The following is an 11,300-nucleotide window of genomic DNA, read 5'->3' on the forward strand; positions in this document are numbered from 1 at the left end:
ATTTTCAAAGTGCAAGTTTTTGAAAATGATGCCGTTATCGTCGATATGCGAACAGACCAACATGAGATCACCAGTTGGAGTCCTTAAAAAGGTGCCGTGTTTTATAGTCCAGGGTCACTTGTAGTAATAAAGCAACCTCATCGTCCATCTAGACAAAATTGCTCGATGCTTTCGCCATCTTCATTGTTTGAATTCACCGCTCTGTGGTAGAATGCTTATATGCGCAGAAGCAAAGTATTTCTTTACAAAGTGACATCGCCAACTATTGGCCTGGCATGCGTAATACAACGTTTTTAATTGTTTTCGCGGATCCATGTGAACAGGATTGTTTTGACAACGTTGTCGTCTGTAAATGAAATGCAAAGGAAAAAGGTTTCCGTTTTCAGTGCATCGTTGTCGTGTAAACGTACCCTTGGAGTAATGTATGCACTGATAACGCTGCCGTTTACAGAAGTTCATAAGAATAATAGTTAAAACGCAAACACAGAAGTAGACTTACATCAAATTGATTTATTCTAGTAACAGTGAATTAACAAAATGTATGTTTTATTAGCAAACACACAAAAAGAATATCTAAAATAATCAGTGCATTCTGGGCATAAATTGAAACTTCAAATTGTTACTTTCTATAGATAGATAATGCTACATTTGTATTATTCGTGTTATACTGAATTCATTTACATCTTACAATTTCACATTCAAACATTGACACTGTTGTAAACACTACAGTTATTAAATTAAGTGGGTGTGGCAGGGCGGAGGGCGGGGCCGGGTCGTGATCCTACTCACCAGGTCCCGCCCTCCGCCCTGCCACAGTGGGATATTATGGCCTTCATAAATGTTTTATACAGTATCTTTTATAATGCAAAAAAAAAAAAACAGTTTAAAGACAAAAGTTTGCAGTACCAGGGCAAATTATACATTTCGTATGTTCATAATATTGCATGGTGTGAAAAATGGAATAAGAAAACTAAAACACTTAACTATATTATTCAGTAGCTATACCTGGATTTACATTTCTGATATTTAGGGCTGCCTTCAAAGCTGTTTACAAACAGCAAATCTGTAATGCAAGTTAATCCATTCTGGAAATGCAACAGTAGACTGCAGTAGGAAGTTCAACATTACACACATACCAGCAGCGAATACCTCTTCAATGAGACCAAATGAACAACAAGATCCACAACTTTTCTGCAATTAGTGGTGCTTGTCTCTTTCCCCTACAGTACCAGATGCTGATGAATCTGCCTGTTAAGTAATAGTGATTTAAGCAGACGTTTCAAATGACTGCCATATGGTGAAAACAATTTCAGTTCGTGTTTATAAAGAAAAATTATGTCCACAAAAAATAATTTTTATTGGGCTTTACTCATCCTAGAAATTTGGGCCCTGTCAAGCATTTTGAAATCTTTTAGACATCTTTTAACACACAATGTGCACTGACCTGCACAGACTTGATTTTCAGCACAGAATTGTGTGTTCACATTATCAAGAGTTCAGGGGTGAGAGAAATCTCTGAGCGACTGCACAGATGCGTGGAAACTCCTTTCACTTTGCTTTTCACTTTGCACTGATTTGATTTCTTTAGACACCGGGGAATAAAATGACATCTCAGCAGCTCTGTGGCGTAGTAAATTCGAAAGTAAATTATTCACTAAAGGTTGACCTGACTCGGGCCCTTAAGGAAACATTCTGTATGAATAGTTTAGCCACTGATTACGGTGAAGTCTGGTGTCTGAGACGTTAAATACACGAATAAGGATTCTCGACTGGTAGGAAACACTGTCCGGGTACAGGTACAAGTAATAGAGAGGATGCGGCAGAATTAAAGGTGGGTTTATCACTGGAAGCATTTTGAATGTTCAGAATATTCTCATTGTTTGCATTCTGATGACCGGAGGACCTTGATTTCGTGAGATCCCAACGTTAACACACAACTCATATTAAAACGAGATATTCTTCTTCTGAGAAAAAAAAAAAATAAAAAAAATAACTGAGGAGTCCTGAGCATCACATTTTGTACCACACGTGCCCAGTTATCCAGGGTTGTGCACCATTTAGAATTGAATACAGAATACCTTTTAAATTCCAAATCAATTCCTGAATTTGAACTGAGGTAGCAAACAGGATGCATAATTGTAACTTTAAGGAAGTAGAAATAAAATGGAATGACATTCAAAGAAATTGCTATGAGTGTGGTCTTTACAAATACAAAATATTAGTGTACATGCAAAATAGGGGGCGTTGCCAGAGAGATTAGCGGACATTATTAATCAATATTTAAAATGCCAATTCCATCATTTTGTTTTTAATTTATATAAATCAATTTTATTATATTAAATAAATTACCTTTCATTTTATAGACTGGGGGGAAATAAATTTGCTCTAATTTATCCAAAATTGTTATGTCAATATTTATTTTTAAATGAGTTGTGGTTGACATTTAATGGTGCTGTGTGGCAAATTAGAATCTGTTTTGATGGCTGTGTTCATTGTTTTGCTCAAACATAACTAATTAATAATCATTAATCATCAAAAACAATTACAATATCAATATCAGTGAATAAATTATAGAGGGCTGAATTATTCAAAATTAAGTCATTAAATAAATAAAAAAATGGACAAAACTTTGAGCTGGGCTGCTTAATGATACAGATTTCCCAATTTGAGTCAATTCTGATTCGAAAGCTCTTGATTTGATTCTGATTTTGATTTGATTTATACCTGATTTATACAGTATGAATACATTGAAGTTTCAATGCCAATTTTGAAGAAATTTTCTCTCAGCTAATGCATTACAAAGATATTAATTGTACATTTATCATCAGTTTTTCTTAATTTTGGTAACATCTTAGCTTTTTAAAAATTTAAAATTCTATGTATTCCTTAAATAAACGTAATGTTACACACTCAAAATATATTAAGATTTACTCACTTCAATTTCATAACAAAATTACATCAAATTAAATTGTGTAATCTTTAACAAAATTACATGAATAAAAATGTACACATTTTAGTATATTTATTTTATTTTGTTAAAGATTACTCAAATAAATTATTTGATGAATTTTGTTACAAAATAAAATACTTAAATCTTTAAATAATTAGTGGATGTTTGTTGTTTACAAGCATAATTTGTAATATTTATTAGCATTTACATTAATTGTACTGTAGAACACATGCCAAAACCGTACTGTCTCTTTAAGAATAGTGGCAGTTCAGTGAGCATCTCACAGAAGTGTTTTGGTTGTGCACATTAACTCTTTCCCCACCAGCGTTTTTTTAAAAAAGTTGCCAGCCACCGCCAGGGTTTTTGACGATTTTCACTAAACTTGAATGGCCCGCAGAATATTTTCTTCCATGAATATATGAAGATGCTATATATCACAATAAAGATCTGAGCCTCTGCTTTTAGGTAAAAAAAACGATTTTATTTTATCTTCATTTGTTCTTTTTTTATTGCGACTTGAACAGAGATCGGTTTTGTCAAAAAACAACATTTCAGACAAAAAGCTGATAAAAAGGCATGTTTAAGTCCGATATTTTGAGCTTCTCAATACTCCACTTCTTCATGTTTGAGACGATCGCAGTCTGTTTCTTGGATCAAAGAGTTGCGTACTCTTTCAAAACATGTGGAGGGGTCTTCCTTACCGTATAACACCTAAAACACGGAAACCCGGAAAATTCCATGTTTGGCGGGGAAGCGTTTTTTCATAAAACACGGAAAATTCCGTGTTTGGTGGGGAAAGAGCTAACGACATTAATCACATTAATGTTTTTTACTGCATTCATGCTATGTTGTTTTTGATAAAAAATTGACCGTATAGAACAAAGAGAATAATAAAAGAGTAATTATTCAATGAAAAATGGATTGCGTGGATCTCTTCTTTGGATACACATTACATAGAATTACCAAATTCAAACTCTTACTCACAAAATGCAGAGGAAGGATCTCGGTGCTGAACTTCTTTGCAATTATACTACTGAATCGCTGGTGAGTGAAATCTGAACATTTCCAGCTAATGGCTAATTACAGATTAATTTTATTATCAATGTACAGTTTTTTTTTTTTTTCATTTTTTTTTTAGCAATTTCATGATGTATTTATTTATTGATTTATATATTTATTTAATTATGTTGTGAGAATTGTGGCTCTCCATAATGGGCATAATTGGTTAAATAATTTTGTCGCAAAAAATATTGTATGACTGCTGAATTTCTTTGAATAGCAACTCAGTTGATTTCTCTTCCTGTCATTCCCTTTCAACATCCTGTGCAAATTCCAACTCAAGAACTGAATTCTGAATTTTGCCCAACCCTAACATTATTCCAGCTCAAACCGTAAGTGGAAGCTGCCAGATCATTAGGGTGCTTTCTGTGCTGGCCCCCATCGGGCCCTCCCTCAGTCGTCGAAAGCCCTTCCCTCCCGAGATAACTGCTACTGAGGTAACCCTGTCCCTTCTCGCCCCCTCCCGTTCACAGGGCCGCCCCTTGACCCACATGTCTGGGTCGTCGCTGAGTTCGTAAATAGAGCCGTCCTCCATGCTATGTTCCAAAGATTCTAAAGAGGAGTCTGAGGTTTCGCCTCCTCGTGCAGTTAATGGTTGTCCAGGTAACCCTGTGGTGGAGCGGAGGCGGTATTGTAGCAACACTCCCCGTCCCTTCCCTTTGTCATCCCCATGGACGGAAATACTGGGCTGCTGCAGAGATTCCTGTGAAGACGAGTCACTATGGTCCTCCACAACACAGGCCGAATCATGCCCTTCCACCACAGAGTCTCGCTTTAAGAGATCAGGAGACAGAGTGCTGGACAGGGCAACTAAGAAATCCACTGGTCCACAGTGCGCATTAAGCGATGTCATCCCCTTACCTGTGCCATGCAAAACAAAATTTACATTGATTAATAATTCCCATTTGTATAGATTAAAATGGACTTTGCAGCCTGATCTCATGAATATTACGTGCGACTGCAAAATGACATTACGTGGTTCATGATACTTTTTGCAGCACATCTGAGGTGAAATCTCAACTGTGTGGCACTGGCGCATCACACCCCTGGTGATCGATCTCCTGTGCACCGCCCATACCTGGTATGAGGCGGAGGGGATGCAACTTTCCTGGCTTTTAAGGAGGCCATCTCCGAGTTTGGTTGTACTTAGAAATGGACTCATCGCATTATCATGCCTGAACCAACGAAGTCCGCCCCGAAGAAAGGATCCAAGAAGGCCGTCACTAAGACCTCCGGTAAGGTAGAAAAGAAGCGCAAGAGGTCCAGGAAGGAGAGATACGCTATCTACGTATACAAAGTCCTGAAGTAGGTCCATCCTGACATCGGTATCTCCTCCAAGGCGATGGGCATCATGAACGCCTTAGTCAACGACATATTCGACGCATCACCATCACATCGAGAGAGATCCAGACCACCGTGCGTCTGCTGCTGCCCGGTGAAATGGCCAAACACGCCATGTCTGAGGGCACAAAGGCCATCACCAAGTACACCAGCTCCAAGTAAAGTGTGATCCTACGCACCCTGTCCCGTATTAGTATAAGAATTTCTCATATTTTAATGAGAAACTTAAAAGAAAACATAAACACACACATGATGACGGACATGTCCGCTAACGATCTCTCTCTCCCGCACGACACCCTGCAGTGGACCTTTATACCTCGGAGGCTTGATTAGGTAGGATCACGACTCTGCCTCCGCCCTGCCACAGATACGTATAAAGAGCCACGTAAAATCATTTTGCAAATGTGCAGGTTTAGTAACGTGAATCTGTGGAACCTGATTGTGAATTTAAGGTGGAGTTCTGTGCCACTATCAGCACCAAGTTTGAGACACTCCATCAATTTGCCCTTATTCAAACAAAAAAGGTAGTCCTGCCCCAGATGCACAGTATGCTATTTGTTAATGTTATTGTTGTTGTGTGAGCTCAAACAAACAGATTGCAATTCCATTTGATGCCACTAGTGGCTCAGGACTTAAACAAATAGCTAACTATCTTTATTCAATTGTCTTATCATTGTAGAGACTTTCCAAAAGCGCTAAAGGCAGTTATGTATCATGAAGAGCCTCCATCCATATACCTGTAATTTTGGGGATGCCCTCCAGCTTGGGCACAGGCAGGGTGATGATAATGCCATGGGCAGTGCCCACCCACAGCAGCCCCTGGCAGATCAGCAGGCTGGTAACTCTCATGCTCTTTTGACCTGTAAACGAAAAAGAAAAAAAATACAGTTACTACCCTGTACCTTCAGACCTCTAAAAGCGCCTTTAATCTCAACTGCCAATTCTAATTAGATCTGAGTGATGTAGGGGAGAAATAGCAGCACAGCTGAGCGTTCATTGTAATGCTTCAGCAAGTATGGATGGTGGTCGCATGCTCAATTATGATGTTCACTTTGCAAGAGCGAACAGCAAGTGGTTAATTGATTCGTTTTCTTGGCATGCTGTCTTCAGGTTGCTATAGCACTTGGGGAGTCTTTGGTTAATGTGGAAATGAAGCATTTGCATTACGCTAGGTAGTCAACAGGAAATCACTTACGGTCATGAGAGAACATTAGCGAAGGAAATGCATTAGGTAAAATTCCTTCTTCGAAATGTCAGCTGTTCTGCGGAACGTTCACTTATGTATATATTTCTTACCTGTGGAAGAGTTATCACTCTAATAATAGATTGTCATATACATCAGCAGAAGTACTCAATGTTTCAAAGAGGACATGTCAGATTACATGTGCGCTCTTGCAATTTGCAGCTCTTGCATGTGAGTCTGAGGAAACAATATGATTTGCATTCATGTATAAAATCCCTGTATTTACTCCCTAAATGCAAAGATGATAATAAAAAAAAAATCAAAACAATACAAACTGGTCTATATTTTTATTACATAGGCTATTATATACAGTATATTCCCGACCAGTGCAAATTGTCCCTCTAATTAAAATTGTGTCTTCAGCATATTTTGTTAAATAATTATGAATCATGACCAAAGTTCAGATTTCAGTATTATATTTTAAGCCTAATATGTGGATACATTAACAGGCCAACCTACTCCTTTGAGTGGCATCACCTTAAGTCAAGTCATTATGATGTAACACATGTCTAAAAAACATTTAAAGCTAAATGTAAATTAATAAAATGGATAATGGTCAACGGTAGGCTACATGTCACTGCATGGTGCTTCGGTTCTTGCACACCATGTTTTCCCTTGGCACACCCAAAGCCTTGTTTCTGGCAATGCCACTGATTCAAAGAGAAATGAAAACGATAATAACAGACAAATATTTGACAGCTTAGCAGGCTGTATGAATTCATTTATTCATATTTCATTAATCAAGCCTTTGTGAATTCATACAAACACTCTACCAATGTGACCGTGAATTAACATGGGGAAAATGTAAGAAAATAATGTGTACTTCTCTGAGCAATTTTAAACTTTGTGTTACAGAACTTTTCATATTATTACCTCCTTAATAAAAGAAATCACTTTTGCTGTTGTCCATATTTGTAAGTTGCTTTGGATAAAAGTGTCAGCTAAATTAATAAATGTAAATGTGAAGTTAAATGTAAAACAAATCACGGTTCTAAAACCAAAAATCCCCATAGCTATCCATATATGTTTATGGAGAAAATGAAGAAGAATATTCAATATACAGAACTTATTTAAGTAGCTAATACAGATTTTTTTTAATGTTTATTTCATTTTTTTGTCATTAAAATAAAGCAGACTCATGTTTTTTATTTATTTATTTGTAATTAAAGCCGACTAATTTTTTTTATTTAATTAATTTTTTTTATTAAAATAAAGCCGACTCATGTTTTATATTTAATTTAAATTTTTTATTAAAATAAAGCAGTCTCATGTTTTTTATTTATTTATTTGTAATTAAAGTAAAGCAGACTCGTGTTATTTAAAAACTTTTGTAATTACAATAAAGCCGACTAATTTTTTTGTAATTGAAATAAAGCGGTCTAATTTTATTAATTTTATTTAAAAAATTGGTAATTGAAATAAAGCAGAATAATTGTATTTATTTGTTGTCATTGAAATTAAGCAGACTCATTTTTTGTAATTGAAATAAAGCAGACTAATTTAATTAATTTTGTTTGTATTTGAAATAAAGCAGAATAATTTTTTTGTAATTGAAATAAAGCAGACTAATTTAATTAATTTTGTTTGTATTTGAAATAAAGCAGAATAATTTTTTGTAATTGAAATAAAGCAGACTAATTTAATTAATTTTGTTTGTATTTGAAATAAAGCAGAATAATTTTTTTGTAATTGAAATAAAGCAGACTAATTTAATTAATTTTGTTTGTATTTGAAATAAAGCAGAATCATTTTTTTTTGTAATTGAAATAAAGCAGTCTCATTTAATAAAATGTTTTGTATTTGAAATAAAGTAAACACATTTTTTTGCAATTGAAATAAAGTATTCTCATTTTATTTATTTATTTATTTTTTGTAATTGAAATAAAACAGACACATGTTTTTTATTTATTTATTTTTTTGTAATCAAAATAAAGCAGAATCATTTTTTTTATAATTTTGTTTTGTAATTGAAATAAAGCAGACTCATGTTATTTATTTTAATTTATATCTTTTTGGCCAGCCAATTAAATACAAGAAGCAAAAATAAGACTGGTAAAAACTTGATAAGAAAAGCCAAATACATCAAAATTTGTATGTCAAAAGCGTTTTATTATTATTATTATAATATCTTTGTGCAGATATAATTGCTGGTAAAATAAATGAATAGAAAGTAAATTAGATCTAATGGGATAATATAACACTATTTGACTATACTGTATACACAATGCTTAGCAAAACTTGAAGTGGTTAAATTGTTTGGCTGTATTTCAGTGAAACAAAGTGATTTTTTTGCTATTTTCTTGATCTCATTTATAACATTTTTATTTGAATTTTGTCAGAGGGGAGGCCCACTGCCAAAGACTTTGAAAACCCCTGCGGTACATTATAATTTAATCTAGCCTCTATATTAGCAAAAAGGTATTTGGCCTTATATATTTTATTTAAAAAAAAAACATCTGGCATGCTTATCATGTCTGAAGGTTCCAACTGAGGAGCAACTGCAGAATAATTGGTTGACTTTGAGACAATAATTAATTCATCACCCATCACTTGAGAGAAAACTTCTGGGATTTGCAGGCCATTGATCTGTAATAACCATATCAGTCTCGCTATATGTGATGTCTGTGAATTAGCATATCCAGGCCAATGGGATGTTCTCTAGGCCTCCAGTACAAAATGGAGAAGGCATCTGCCAAAACCTATTTTAACTTTTGTTGTTTTACTTGTAATTGCAGCGTTACCTCACCAAACATGCACTACCTATTTAAATGCCTGAGTTCAACAATAGCCTCAGGGTCACAGGACTTTCACAAGCTTCTCTGCCACAAAACTAGCATTTTCTCCTTTAAGTGTCTTCTAAAATGCAGCTTTAACTTTAATACACAGGTTTAATGTTTTGCATGCTCTCATAATTCAGAGATGTATCTTTTCTGTTTGTTTTCATAGTAATGAGACACAGCTGTAATAGCAGACCAGTTGACATTAACTTACTGCTCTGCTTTTATAGCTATTCCTGTTAACCACATCTGTCTGTGACAACTGGAGGATCATGTGATTTCTATGAGCTAAAAAGTGGACATTGCATTGAAGTGAATTCAAACATTATTAGACAGCCGGAAAGGAATCATTCTGCTCAAGAGAATATAGCAAGGTAGGCCTACTGAAGCAATGTCACCCGGATTACTCTTTATATAGCCTGATTTGAGATGAGCACCGAGGCGTCAATTCACTGTGCCAATATTAAAACTATTTAGAAAAGGCGCTGTGTCCTTGCTTACATAATGAATGTTTGCACAAACTCCTACTGCACAGAGGGAGCAAAGATAGTGACATTTTCTGTTAAATATTTCAGACACCAGAAAAGGGGGGCTGGTTTACCGTATGAAAGAATTTGAAGATTTGATGTGCCCTTTTTTAGCAGTTTTATTTTGTAGAGATGGACAAAGAAGTTGGGGGGAGAGAAAGAGAGGGAACAGGACTTGTCCTAAGCCGGATTCGAACATGTGCCATAGCTTTGGCCCTAATCGGACAGCAAGTATTTCTCAGGAAGATGTCAGTTAAGGAAAGTTTGCATGGCTTTTTCACCACAAAAAAAGGTGTATTATCTAAAGACGAATGGGTTTTGTCATCCAACAGATCCGGATGTTTACTTCTTATGTGGTCATTCACATGAACTGCGTTTTGAATCGCAGGGTCCCTACAAAGTGTTCACTGCCCCCTACACACTGAGCAGGCGATATCTGTTCTCTTCACTAAAGAAAATTAGTTAATTTAAAATACCCTGCAATGTCATCAAACACAGACAACACTTGAGCACAAATTATGGAATTAGAGTAAGATTATATAATACAATTATAAATAATAACAAATTATAAATTAATAAATATGTTATAAATAAATTGTATGTATGTATATCTATCTATATATATATATATATATATAGATACACACACACACAGTATATAAATATATATATATATAAAAAATATATATACATATACATATATATATATATTTTTTATTTTATTTTTTTTATTATATTTATTATTATTTTTGTATTATTATTTTAACATATTGCAATTTTAAGACAAATGACTATAAATAGTATTTTTTAAATATACTTTTATAAATTGATTTACATATTATAAAAATGACAAATTATTATATTCGTTTTTCTCTCTCTCCTCTCTCTTCCACTGCTGCTCCATGTTGACCTTTCCCTCTCTTTTTAAAATGTTTTGTTAATTTGGCACGATCGCCATTACGGGGTGTAGGTGCCACACTTTTTTTTTGTTTCCCTCCACTTGTCCCCTCCCTCACCAAGGTAGATGGGGATGACCTGCCGGCAGATGGTGCGGAAGACATGCCGCTCCCCAGGGAAAGAGGTGGGGGGGCTCCCCGGCCTGAGAGAACGAGGGAATGTGACAGGGCAGCGGGTGGGGCCGGGTCGTGATTCTGCACACCCAGCCCCTAATCAGGCTAATCAAGCCTTAGAGAGGGATAAAGGCCAACTGGAAGCAGCAGTTCGAGAGTGAGAGTGAGAGTGAGAGTGAGAGTGAGAGAGAGAGAGAGAGAGAGAGAGAGAGAGAGAGAGAGAGAGATTTACGGAAACACCTGTGTGTGTTTGTCTGTTTGGTTAAGTTCTTCATTATACTTATGTATTGAAGCCTTTATTTTGGTCACACATTTGTTTTTCCACATATCCCA

General features: G+C 35.4%; 1 pseudogene; it reads right to left on the bottom strand.

Moving 5' to 3' along the window:
• Positions 1-504: 504 nt before the first annotated feature.
• The window catches only part of LOC127632939 (rho guanine nucleotide exchange factor 10-like protein), a 173,067-nt pseudogene continuing 162,271 nt past the window's right edge, over positions 505-11,300 (bottom strand).

This window comes from Xyrauchen texanus, chromosome 39 (assembly GCF_025860055.1).
Source record: "Xyrauchen texanus isolate HMW12.3.18 chromosome 39, RBS_HiC_50CHRs, whole genome shotgun sequence".
In the NCBI taxonomy this organism is placed as follows: domain Eukaryota; kingdom Metazoa; phylum Chordata; class Actinopteri; order Cypriniformes; family Catostomidae; genus Xyrauchen; species Xyrauchen texanus.